Raw genomic sequence first — 13,655 nt, 5'->3', positions numbered from 1 at the left:
GGTGAACTGTATGGTGTATAAATTGTAATCCAATAAAGATGTTGGTTTTTGTTGGACTTGGTGTTTGTTTTTGAGATGGAGTTTCACTCTTGTTGCCCAGGCTAGAGTCCAATGGCGTGATCTCAGCTCACTGCAACCTCTGCCTCCCGGGTTCAAGCAATTCTCCTGCCTCAGCCTCCCGAGTAGCTGGGATTACAGTCATGTGCCACCAAGCCCGGCTAATTTTGTATTTTTAGTAGAGATGGGGTTTCTCCATGTTGGTCAGGCTGGTCTTGAACTCCTGACCTCAGGTGATCCGCCCGCCTCAGCCTCCCAAAGTGCTGGGATTACAAGCGCGAGCGCCTGGCCCTGGCTATTTTATTGTTTGTAGAACGGGGTCTCACCATGTGCCCACGCAGGTCTCTAACTCCTGGAATCAAGCAATTCTCCCACCTTGGCCTCCCAAAGTGCTGGGATTACAGGCGTGAGCAACCAGGCTCGGCCTGGTAATAGAATTCTGTAAGGAGAGGTGCTACAACTGTCCAGAGAGACCTGGAATGGGCCCATCCTGTAGGTTAAGTATCTAGTTAGGTGCTAGTTTGAGACAAGGTTCAAATTAAAGTTTTGTGTTGCACCAAAATGGTACCATATTATTCTGTTACTTTCCACGCTGCCAGTCCTACCATCACGCACCACTTCTTGACACCTGTCCTTACAGACCTCACAAATTTAGTAAGGGTGACATATTTAAATCATTCACACTGGTGGCATTTCTCAACAAGGAGGAGGAAACTAGCAAGCCGAGGCCAGAATCCAGGGTTCAGTAAATGAACCAGATGATCAATTGCATCCCCTCTCCTGAACTCCTTCACTTAGACTCAGACCTTCACAAGCAAACCTGGAATATGCAAAATATACAATTATCCTCATGGTTTATGTACCCTACAAAACAGGGCCCTTCCTTTAAAAAAAAAAAAATGCATTTCCAAAGTCGAACCCATTTCCCTAACGTCAATTCTAAAGTAAAGAGAAAAACACATATTTACACCGCCAAGGAATCTAAAGCGTGAATACGAGAAAACATCCCTCTCCTACAGTGCCTAACGGGCGCAGACCCCACCAGACCACTCCCCCGCCTCCAGGTTCTACCGCCCAGCCTTCCGGTCCGGCGGAGCCTCCCTAGTGTCTGTCCACTCTGAGAACGAGGCTACGTGCTAGGCACAAGAGCTCCCTTCCTAGTGATCACAATTGGATTAGAAACAGGAAAACTGCAAGAAAAAAAGGGCCCGCTCACAGCTCCGAAGATTAGGAGCAGAGAGCCGCAACCACGCGCCAGCTCCTACCTCTCAGCTGGCCGCTCCGCGGCAGGACCGGTAATTCTACCGCCGCGCCGGGCCCCGCCCAGGGCCCGCGACGGTTCCGGGGCGTTCCTGCCGCGGGCGGCGCCTACCTCACCTCACCGCCGCTTGGCTCTCTGCTTCCCAAGCGAGGCCGCGGCCGCCCCGCGACACCGAAGCCATAGCTTTCAAGCCGCGCGGCCCTGCGACGTCTAGAGCGGCCCTGTCTGCTGGCTCTACCCCCGCAGGCTCTGGCACGCCCTCTCTCCAGTCACAGGCCCTTACCTAGGCGGCGAAGCCTCCACGGCCCACTACTCCTTCTCCCCAGCCTCCGCCACCGACCCAGCGCCGCGAAGACCGGAACTTCCTCCGCGCTGGGCCACGGCTTCCACAAAGGCGCCGCGCCGCAGCCTTCAGCGCTGAGCCCGCCGGGAGATGAAGTACAGCTGCTGGTCCCGCCGACTCTACTCCCGCAGTGCTCCGCGCGCAGGAGGCTTGCCTTCTGGGGAGGGGCGTGGGAGCACGCTGCTCATCGCCACCCAATAAGAAGGTGCGCTTACCCGCCCCGCTTCGCGAGACCCGCTGGGGATTTTGGTTTGGCCTCTTCCTTGTAGCACCTGGTCCTCTTGTTCCTAACTCACAGTTGATCGAGGCTTACAGTTTTTTGGTGGCTTGGCCTTCCTGAGATTTGCTCCCTGCCAGCAGCTCGAGTACGGCCCTGGCCTGCCTAGCTCGAGGCCTCCTTATTGTCCGTTAGTGTGAGGGAAATGGCAAGGGAGCTTCTTCGGGACTAAGTTTAAGCCATCTCGAAAAGGGGCTGATGGCCATGCGCCCACAGAAGACCCTGGCTCCTGGCCATCCCAGCCCTTCTACCTGAAACCTGACGAAAGGTGCAAGAGAAAAACTTAGAGAATCAGTATGTCACGGAGGCTCATCCCCTTTTCCTTTATCTCCATGCATTTGCCCATAATCTATTTTTTTTTCTTTGTTTTTAGAGATGAGATCTCACTATGTTGCCCAGAATGGTCTCGAACTCCTGAACTCAAGTGATTTCCACCCCCCTCCACCAGCTCTTTTTCCTTCTGATGAGTTTCCAAATTACGTATTTCCAGCTCAAGAATAGCCGACATGATGTTGCGGTGGCTCACGCCTGTAATCCCAGCACTTTGGGAGGCCAAGGCGGGTGGACCACCTGAGGTCAGGAGTTCAAGACCAGCCTGGCTAACGTGGTGAAACCCCATCTCTACTAAAAATACAAAAATTAGCCGGGCATGGTGGCAGGTGTCTGTAATCCCAGCTGCTCAGATGGCTGAGGTGGAGAATCCCTTGAACCTGGGAGGTAGAGGTTGCAGTGCAGCTGAGATTGGGCCACTGCACTCCAGCCTGGGGGACAGAGCAAGACTCTATCTCAAAAACAAACAAAAAAAAACCCTCATATGTGTTCAAAGTTCCACCCATAAAGGAAAAGCCACCTGGCTTCCACAGGTCTTGCTAGCTCTTGGGCAAAATATCTGGCCAAGAGCGACTTGTGCAAGGTTACAGAGGAGCTGAAAGGAAACTACAAGTCAGCAATCTAGCAAAAAGTTAGGCAACACAGCTTTCAGTATGCAGCTTGTTTCCAGCATCTTCAAGCTAATGTTCCAACTGCCAGCATCAAATTCTGAGGTGTATTGTCTTTTTTTTTTTTAAATAAGATGGGGTTTCACCATGTTGGTCAGGCTGGTCTTGAACTCCCGGTGATCCGCCCGCCTTGGCCTCTAAAGTGCTTGGATTACAGGCATGAGCCACCACGCCCAGCCAAGCGTCAGGCACCTCAGGTGTATTGTCTACATTGTTGAAAGACTTGCTGGTCTTGGCCACCTGGTGTTCCTTCCTGTCAGTGGGCCCTTAGGGAAGGTAACCTGATTTTATAGCCTAAATTCAACATCATGGGATCAAAAAAGTCTGCTGCAAGAAAAGCCCATTAAGCATTCAAAAATAAAGCAGGCTTAGGCTGAGCGCAGTGGCTCACTCCTGTAATTCCAGCACTTCGGGAGGCCGAGGCAGGTGGATCATGAAGTCGCGAGTTCAAGACTGGCCTGGCCAACATGATGAAACCCCGTCTCTACTAAAAATACAAAAATTAGTAGGATGTGGTAGCACATGCCTATAATCCCAGCTACTCAGGAGGCTGACTCAGGAGAATTGCTTGAACCCAGGAGGTGAAGGTTGCAGTGAGCCAAGATCGCACCACTGCGCTCCAGCCTGGGCAACTGAGTGAAACTCTGTCTCGAAATAAATAAATAAATAAATAATAAATAAAGCAGGCTTTATCTGTAGAGAAAGGAAGTTGTTGCATAGTCTTTAAAGTTACCTTCCCACTTTTTAGGCATTTTCTTGGGAAGTTATTCCTTCATTCAAGAACTATATGAAGGGCCAGGTGCAGTGGCTCACAACTGTAAGCCCAGCACTTTGGGAGGCTGAGGCCCAAGGATTGCTTGAGCCCAGGAGTTTAAGACCAGCCTAGGCAATATGGCAAAACCCCATCTCTACAAAAAAATACAAAAATTAGCTGGGTGTGGTGGCATGCCCCTGTAGTCTCAGCTACTTGGGAGACTGAAGTGAGAAGATTGCTTGAGCTCAGAAGGTTGAGGCTGCAGTGAGCCATGATTGCACCACTGCACTCCAGCCTGGGTGACAGAATAAGACGCTGTCACCACCAACAAAAAAGAACTATATGAAGGTCTGCTGTATGACAGATGCTGTATCAGATGCTGGAGATACAAGAATTAACAAAGTTGATAAGCTGCTGCCCTACGGGTGATGGAGGTGAGGACTGTTTTTGAAGACAGACAATAAACTAAACAAGATATACAATCTCTTGGCTGGGTATGGTGGCTCATGCCTGTAATCCCAGCACTTTGGAGGCCAAGGCAGGCAGATCACAAGGTCAGGATTTCGAGACCAGACTGGCCAACATGGTGAAACCCCATCTCTACTAAATATACAAAAATTAGCTGGACGTGGTGGCATGCACCTCTAATCCCAGTTACTCAGGAGGCTGAGGCAGAATTGCTGGAACCCAGGAAGCAGAGGTTGCAGTGAGCCAAGATTGCCCCACTGCACTCCACCTATGGGTAACAAAGCAAGATTCCATCTAGGAAAAAAAAAAAAAAAAAAAAAAAAAAAAAAAGGCCAGGCACGGTGGCCTCACACCTGTAATCCCAGCACTTCAGGAGGCTGAGCTGGGCGGATCACAAGATCAAGAGATTGAGACCATCCTGGCCAACATGGTGAAACCCCGCCTCTACTAAAAATACAAAAATTAGTTGGGCGTAGTAGCGCACACCTGTGATCTCGGCTATTCCGGAGGCTGAAGCAGGATAAATCGCTTGAACCCAGAAGGAAGTTGCAGTGAGCTGAGATGGCGCCACTGCACTCCAGCCTGGCAACAGAGTGAGACACTGTCTCAGAATAAATAAATAAATAAATAAATAAATAAATAAATAAATACAATCTCTCTGGTGGTTGTAATGCTATGGAGAAAAATAAGGGAGTGAAGGAGAGTAGGGAGTTCTGGGGGGAAGTTGTAACTTTCGAGCAGTGAGGGAAGGCTTCACTGAGATCTTTGAATAAAGACCCAAAGAAGATTAGGAACCAAGCTATTAGGATACATGGCGAAAGAATGTTCTGGACAGAAAGAACAACAAGGATAGCCGGGTGCGGTGGCTCACACCTATATACCTGTAATCCTAGCACTTTGGGAGGCTGAGATGGGTGGATCATGAGATCAGGAGTTGAAGACCAACCTGGCCAAGAATAGTGAAACCCTGTCTCTACTAAAAATACAGAAAAAATTAACAGGGCATGGTAGCGAGTGCCTGTAATCCCAGCTACTTGGGAGGCTGAGGCAGAGAATTGCTTGAACCCAGGAGGCAGAGGTTGCAGTGAGCCAAGATCGCACCACTGCACTCCAGCCTGGGTGACACAGCGAGAATACATCTCAAAATAATAATAATAATGATAAAATAACAGCAAGGGCAAAGGCCCTGAGGTGTGGGCCTGACCAGAATTTTTAGAGATCAGTAAGGAGTCTGGAACAGAATTGTTTTGGGAGAAGTGGGATGAGGTCAGAAAGGTATGAAGGTTGCAGTGCAGTGGCACAATCATAACTCACTACAGCCTCAAACTCCTGGATTCAAACAATGTGGCTGGATTATTGCAGCAACCTCCCAACCAGCTGTCCTGCTTCTCCGCTTTCCCACTTTCAGTCTGTTTTCCACACAGTAACCAGAGGAATCCTGTTAGCATGGAAGTCAGGTTATGATGTCTCTGTTCATAGCCCACTAACAACTTTCTGTCTCCCTCCTTACAGAAACCAAATTTATTTCAGCAGCCTACAAAGTGCAGGAGGAGCCACAATCATGCCACTGTACTCCAGCCTAAGCAACAGAGCAAGACCCCATCTGAAGGAAAAAAAAGAAATCCAACCACAGGATGGTGCTTGCAGCAGTGTGGCCACAGTAGAAACAGGAGACAGACATATTGGACTGGAATAAAGGAAGAAAGGGAAGAATATGGGAGGAACAGTTTTGGTAGGAAGAGCAGGAACTCAGTTTTGGGTAGGTTTAAGTTTTCTGATAACTAGTAGACAGGTGAGATGTGGAGCTGGAAGTTGGTTACATCAGTCTGGAGTTCAAAATAAAGATCAGGACTAGAGATACAAATCTGGGAGGTATCAGCATGTTGCTAATATCTAAAGCCATAGGCCCGGATGAGATAACCAAGGGAGTAAGGGAAGATGGAAAAGCAAAGTTTAAGCCTTGAGCACCGAGGCTACACCAGTGCTAACAGGTTTCAGGAAAGAGGAGGAACAGAACTATGGATATTTTAGCTGGGTGTGGTGGCTCATGTCTGTAATCCCAGCACTTTGGGAGGCCAAGCTGGGTGATCACCTGAGTTCAGGAGTTCAAGACCAGCCTGGCCAACATGGTGAAACCTAGTCTCTACTAAAAATGCAAAAATTAGCCAGGTGTGGTGGTGGGTGCCTGTGATCTCAGCTTCTCAGGAGGCTGAGGCAGGAGAATTGCTTGAACCTGGAAGGTGGAGTTTGCAGTGAGCCGAGATTGCGCCACTGCACTCCAGTCTGGGCAACAGAGTGAGACTCTGTTTCCAAAAAAAAAAAAAAAGAAAGAACTATGGGTATTTTGACTTTGCTTCTCAAACTAGGCCTTTATTGGTAAGTCTTTCACTTATTAGATAATACTTTATCCTCTAAAGAGGTGTATGATATTAAGGAACTAATTATTACTGGTTAAGGCCCAATCTCCTTGGGTAATAATAATTGTTATACTTTATCACACTATGTGCCTGGCATGGTGCTGGCACTTCATCTATGATTTCATTTTATCCTCATAACGATATATTATCCCCTTTTTTATTTTTCATTATTTTTATTTTTTAAAGATGGAGTCTCACTCTTTCTCCAGGCTGGAGTGCAGTGGTGCAATCTTGGCTCACTGCAACCTCCGCCTCCCAGATTCAAGTGATTCTTCTGCCTCAGCTTCCCTAGTAGTTGAGACTACAGGCATGCGCCCCATGCACAGCTAATTTTTGTATTTTTAGAAGAGATGGGGTTTCACCATGTTGGCCAGGATGGTCTTGATCTCTTGACCTTGTGATCCACCCGCCTCAGCCTTCCAAAGTGCTGGTATTACAGGCATGAGCCACCATGCCCAGCCAATATTATCCCCTTTTATAGTTAAGGAAACCGGAGCCCAGAAAGGTTAAATAACTTGCCACAGCTGAAAAGTGGAAGCTGAAGGCATTCCAACTGAGGTCAGTCCTACCAACAAGGCTCATGCTCCTGACTCCTTTTCATTAAGGTGATTATTGAGGATTTTTCTTAATGTGTTTATTGAAGATTTTCAGAGGAAGCATCTGGATTTTTTTTTTTTTCACTTGTGTACCTGGGCTTATAGCACTTGTAAAGTTCTTTTTCACTGGCTAAGACTGAGAAGAGCTGTGTAGAAGAGCAGGCCCAGAACAGCACCTTCACCTGGAATGGTAGTAGAGTCCAATGAGGTAAATGTGTTCACTTTCAGCAGCTGAATCTTCACAGGAGAAAATGAGGTAAAGAGAAAACTAGGTTGGGCGTGGTGGCTCACGCCTGTAATCCCAGCACTTTGGGAGGCTGAGGTGGCGGTCACCTGAGGTCAGGAATTTGAGACCAGCTTGGGCAACATGGTGAAAACCCATTTCTACTAAAAATACAAAAAATTAGTCAGGTGTGGTTATCAGCTACTAAGGAGCTGTAATCTCAGCTACTAGGGAGGCTGAGGCAGGAGAATTGCATGAACCCAGGAGGGAGAGGTTACAGTGAACCAGGATTGTGCCATTGCACTCTAACCTGGGCAACAAGAGTGAAACTCCATCTCAAAAAAAAAAAAAGGCCGGGCGCAGTGGCTCATGCCTGTAATCCCAGCACTTTGGGAGGCCAAGGTGTATGAATCACCTGAGGTCGGGAGTTTGAGACCAGCCTGACCAACATGGAGAAATCCCATCTCTACTAAAAATACAAAATTAACCGAGCATGGTGGCACATGACTGTAATCCCAGCTACTATGGAGGCTGAAGCAGGAGAATCACTTGAACCCAGGAAGTGGAGGTTGCGGTGAGCCAAGATTTCACCATTGCACTCCAGCCTGGGCAACAAGAACGAAACTCAGTCTCAAAAAAAAAAAAAGAGAGAGAGAGATTGTCCTGTCTATTGTTTCCTGTTGCTTTGGTCTCATGTGCGGCTATGGGTCTTCAGCATCCAATGTAGGGACTTGGGTATGGTGACTTGTGCCTGTAGTCCCAACTACTCATGAGGCCAAGATGGAAGGACTGCTTGAGTCCAGGAGTTTGAGTCCAGCCTGTGCAACACAGCAAAACCCCATCTCTAAAATAAAATAAAATAAAATATTAAAAGCAGGGACTTGATCAAATGTAAGAATTTACATTCTTACATACTTGATCAAATGTAAGAATTTACAAGGGGCCATACGTGGTGGCTCATGCCTGTTATCCTAGCACTTTGGGAGGCTGAGGCAGGTGAATCACCTGAGGTCAGGAGTTCAAGACCAGCCTAACCTACATGGTGAAACACCGTCTCTACTAAAAATTAGCTGGGCGTGGTGATGCATGCCTATAATCCCAGCCACTTGGGAGGCTGAGGCAAGAGAATGGCTTGAACCTAGGAGGCAGAGGTTGCAGTGAGCTGAGATTGTACTCCAGCCCCTGGGCAACCAGAGCAAAACTCCATCTCAAAAAAAAAAACAAAAACAAGGAACCAGGAGAGAAGAGACAGAAAACCAGGAAAGATTCAGATGATACAAGACCATAGGTGAGATTTTCTAGTAGAGCAGGAGAACTGGCTGCCTTACCAAGTGATAAAGGCAGGAAGAAAAACCTCTTCAAACATTCCAAGAAAGAACTGGCTATTCTTATTAGCTCAGAATACTTCACATTAGATATTTTGTATTTGTATAAGGGGGAAACTGTTGAAGATGGTGAAAGAGTCATTAAAAGATTTGCCTGGAGTCCCACAAGCAAGATAGCAACAAGGCTGAGAACAGGTCCTAGCCTCAGAATATACTTTATTTTTTGTGTGTTGGGTTTGTTTGTTTGTTTGTTTGTTCATTGAGTCAGGGTCTTAACGCTCATCCAGGCTGTATCGCAGTGGCTCACTGCAGCCTCGACCTCCTGGGCCTAAGTGATCCTCCCTGTTCAGCCTCCTGAGTAGCTGGGACCACAGGTGTGTGCCACCACACTGGACCAATTTTTTAATTTTTTGTAGAAATGGCATCTCCTTATGTTGCCCAGGCTGGTCTGGAACTTCTGGGCTCAAGCAATCCTCCTGCCTTGGCCTCCCAAAGTGTTGGGATTACAGGTGTGAGCCATTGTGCCTAGATTTTTTTTTTTTTTTTTTTAGAAGGAGTCTTGCTCTATTGCCCAAGCTGGAGTGCATTGGTGCAATCTCGGCTCATTGTAACCTCCGCCTCCCGGGTTCAAGTGATTCTCTTGCCTCAGCCTCCCAAATAGCTAGGACTACATGCAGGTGCCACCATGCTCAGCTAATTTTTGTATTTTTAGTAGAGACAGGGTTTCATCATGTTGGCCAGGATGGTCTCGATCTCTTGACCTCATTATCCACCCAGCTAGGCCTCCCAACTGTTGGGATTATAGGCGTGAGCCACTGCACCCAGACATTTTTTAAAAAAATTATTATTTAAATTTATTTTTAAAGTTTTTTAAAATTTATTATTATTGAGACATAGTCTCAATATGTTGCCCAAGCTGGCCAGAAACTACTAGCTCAAGCCATCCTCCCACATCAGTCTCCTGAGTAACTGAGACTACACACCCAGCAAGGATTTATTTTAGCTACAACCTTGCACCACCTCAGGTTCTGAAATCTTCACTAAAGCTAGAAAAGAGAAGAAATATGGGGAAGAACAAGAAGTCTAATTGTTAAATTTGTGCCAGTTCCAGTTAGTCTTCATTACTGCTGTTGTGAAGATAACATGCTAGGTCTGTGAAAATCACAAGCAGACAAAACAAAAAGCTGAGGCTTTGAGAAGCTCCTAACCTGGAGAGGGCAGGGAGGTGCATGTTGTTTGTGGCAAAGTCCAAGGTTGAAAACAGCATTAGAGCCATTGTAGGATTGACATTTGTTATTAGTTCAAAACATCAAGATTTATTTCTTTGCAATTCCAATCAGCAAAAAGTGTCCTATAGGAAAATGTTGTCCCAATATTCAAATATGAATCAATAGGTGGCTGGGCATGGTGGCTCCCACCTGTAATCCCAGAACTTTGGGAGGCCGAGGTAGGTAGATCACGAGGTCAGGAGTTCGAGACCAGCCTGATCAACATGGTGAAACCCCATCTATACTAAAAATACAAAAATTAGGCCAGGTGTGGTGGCTCACACCAGTAATCCGAGCACTTTGGAGGCCAAGGCGGGCGGATCACCTGAGGTTGGGAGTTCAAGACCAGCCTGACCAACATGGTGAAACCCCGTCTTTAAAAAAAAAAAAAAAAATTAGCCAGGTGTGGTGGTGCCCACCTGTAATCCCAGCTACTCAGAAGGCTGATGCAGGAGAATCGCTTGAACCCAGGAGGCGAAGTTTGCAGTGAGCCAAGATCATGGCACTGAACTCCAGCTTGGGTGACAAAGCAAGACTCAGTCTCAAAAAAAAAAAAAAAAAAAAAAGGAGGCCGAGGCGGGTGGATCACGAGGTCAAGAGATCGAGACCATCCTGGTCAACATGGTGAAACCCCGTCTCTACTAAAAATACAAAAAAATTAGCTGGGCACGGTGGCGCGCGCCTGTAATCCCAGCTACTCAGGAGGCTGAGGCAGGAGAATTGCCTGAACCCAGGAGGCAGAGGTTGCGGTGAGCCGAGATAGCGCCATTGCACTCCAGCCTGGGTAACAAGAGCGAAACTCCGTCTCAAAAAAAAAAAAGAGTTTGGGCCGGGCGCGGTGGCTCAAGCCTGTAATCCCAGCACTTTGGGAGGCCGAGGCGGGTGGATCACGAGGTCAAAAGATCGAGACCATCCTGGTCAACATGGTGAAACCCCGTCTCTACTAATACAAAAAAATTAGCTGGGCACAGTGGCGCGTGCCTGTAATCCCAGCTACTCAGGAGGCTGAGGCAGGAGAATTGCCTGAACCCAGGAAGCGAAGATTGCGGTGAGCCGAGATCGCGCCATTGCGCTCCAGCCTGGGTATCAAGAGCGAAACTCCGTCTCAAAAAAAAAAAAAAAAAAGAGTTTGACCCATGAGCTGGCTTGGTAGCACAGGCTTGTATTCCCAATTATTCCGGAAACTCAGGCAGGAAGAATTGCTTGAGCCCAGGAGATCAAGTCTGAAGTGAGCTGTGATCACAAACAAGAATGAGACTGTCAAGAAAGAAAAAGAAGGAAGGGAGGGAGGGAGGGAGGAAGGAAGGAAAGAAGGAAGGGGATTTTAAGTCAAGATATAACATTCTCTGCTTGGCACTTAAATGTCCTGGCTATACTTATTTTCTTTTCTTTATTTTTTTTTCTTTCTTTTCTTTTCTTTTTTAGAGTTGGGGGGTCTCACTATGCTATATTGACAAGGCTGGTATTGAACTCTTGGCCTCAAGCAATTCTCTCATCTTGGCCTCCCAAAGTACTGGAATTACAGGCATGAGCCACCATGCCTGGCCAAATCCTGCCTATATTTCATTAATCTCCATAGAAGACAAATAAATTTAGTTTTCTTTTTTCTTTCTTTCTTTCTTTTTTTTTTTTTGAGACGGAGTTTCGCTCTTGTTACCCAGGCTGGAGTGCAATGGCGCTATCTCGGCTCACCGCAACCTCTGCCTCCTGGGTTCAGGCAATTCTCCTGCCTCAGCCTCCTGAGTAGCTGGGATTACAGGCGCGCGCCACCGTGCCCAGCTAATTTTTTTGTATTTTTAGTAGAGACGGGGTTTCACCATGTTGACCAGGATGGTCTTGATCTCTTGACCTCGTGATCCACCTGCCTCGGCCTCCCAAAGTGTTGGGATTACAGGCGTGAGCCACCGCGCCCGGCCGGGTCAAACTCTTATAGTATTATTAGAGAAAAAAAATAAACTGTATAAATGATTCTTGCCCTAAGAGAGAGAACTTGGACTTCTGAGTTAATGAGGAGATAAAGGTCTGAGTGACCTGTGGAGACCAGGAGAGACTCCCAGTTAAGGAATAGGGCATTTTCTTTTCTTTCTTTTTTTTTAATTTTTTTTTCCATTTTTTAAAGATGGGGTTTCACCCTGATAGCCAGGCTGGTCTTGAACTCCTGACCTCAGGTGATCCACCCACCTCAGCCTCCCAAAGTGCTAGGATTACAGGCGTGAGCCACCACGCCTGGCCTAGGAATAGGGCATTTTCTTATGTCCTTACCTAAAATTGAGGGGCATGGGGGTGAGAAAGATTCCCTTGGACTATGTCCAATAACTTGATAGCCTTATACAAACACATCTTCAGTTAAAGGCCACAACTTTGTCATCATGTCAGTCACAGGCCAGTGTTGTGGTAGCGGGCTACAGGTGGCAGCCATCCGAGACTGGGAAGAAAAGCCCACGGGTGGAGCTCTACAGTGACTCCAGTGTAGGGCTCAGAGAGGGACAGGACACCGCCCCCAGGTGCTTGTGGAACAGCAGGGAAAGTCAGAGGAGTGATTCGGGACTTTTTCTTTCATCCTATAACTGTTGGGAGAATTAGCCATAAGGCTATAAAGTGAATTAATTGCTTCAGAAAAGACATAAGCAGTAGTGCCAATCCCTAATTTTGCTTTTTTTTTTTTTTTTTTTTTGAGACGGAGTCTTGCTCTGTCCTCACGCTGGAGCACAGTGACGCATTATCGGCTCACTGCAACCTCCGCCTCCCGGGTTCAAGCGATTCTTCCGCCTCAGCCTCCTGAGTAGCTAGGACTACAGGAGCGTACCAAACGCCTGGCTAATTTGTGTATTTTTAGTAGAGACGGGGTTTCACCATGTTGGCCAGGATGGTCTCGATCTCTTCACCTCATGATCCACCCGCCTCAGCCTCCCAAAGTGCTGGGATTACAGGCGTGAGTCACCGCGCCCGACCCTAATTTTACTTTTTAAAACCGTCTCTAAAAATAAGGGCCATTTGGGAAAGCCTGTTGTTGCTTGTTTTCCTGTTGTTTTTATTGCTTTGCGTCTAGGAAATTATAAACAATGATTCTTTGCCCTGGCAAATCACCTGGGGAGCTTTTAAAACAATAGTGATGCCTGGCTTCCCGACACTCCACCCTACTCCAAATTCAATTAAATCAAAATCTCTAGGGCTGGTGTCCAGGCATTAGTTTTGTTGTTTTTGAGACAGTGTCTCGCTCTATGCTCAGGCTGGAGTGCAGGGGCATGATCACAGCTCAACATAGCCCCGACCTTCTGGGCTCCCACCTCAGGCTCCTACCTCAGCCTCCTGAGTAGCTGGGACTTACAGGCGCGCGCCATCACGCCTGGCTGGTTTTTGTATTTTTTAGTACAGACGGGGTTTCACCATGTTGGCCAGGCTGGTCTCGAACTTCTGAACTCAAGTGATCCGCCCGCCTCGGCCTCCCAACTGTTGGGATTACAGGCGTGAGCCACCGCGCCCGGCCCAGTTTTTTTTTTTTTTTTTTTTAAAGCTCCCCAGGTTATTCTATGTGCCGTCAGAGTTGAGAACTACTGTTCTAGAGCATTATACTGATAAATTAAAACATGGCTACAAATGTTTTTAGAAACAATTTGCGCAACTTTTGCGCATGCCCACATCCTTTACAGCCTGTGTGGCTGGGCCCA

At 47.4% G+C, this 13,655-nt stretch overlaps 1 protein-coding gene across 7 annotated transcripts in view; it reads right to left on the bottom strand.

Moving 5' to 3' along the window:
- The window catches only part of RBM6 (RNA binding motif protein 6), a 134,266-nt gene extending 132,572 nt beyond the window's left edge, over window positions 1-1,694 (bottom strand). For 4 of the 7 annotated variants that reach the window (XM_064367119.1, XM_064367120.1, XM_064367121.1 and 1 more), the window contains exon 1: window positions 1,602-1,678. The gene's annotated coding sequence lies outside the window, so the exon portion shown is untranslated. Of the gene's footprint in view, window positions 1-1,601 lie in introns of all 7 variants that reach the window. The other 3 variants (XM_064367116.1, XM_064367118.1, XM_064367117.1) reach the window with 2 other exon arrangements.
- Window positions 1,695-13,655: the final 11,961 nt, after the last annotated feature.

The sequence above is a fragment of the Aotus nancymaae genome, unplaced genomic scaffold (assembly GCF_030222135.1).
Source record: "Aotus nancymaae isolate 86718 unplaced genomic scaffold, 86718_ANA_hifiasm-v0.15.2.pri h1tg000067l, whole genome shotgun sequence".
NCBI lineage: Eukaryota > Metazoa > Chordata > Mammalia > Primates > Aotidae > Aotus > Aotus nancymaae.
The sequence above is the reverse complement of the archived record's forward strand: the minus strand, read 5'-3'. Positions and strand labels throughout refer to the sequence as shown.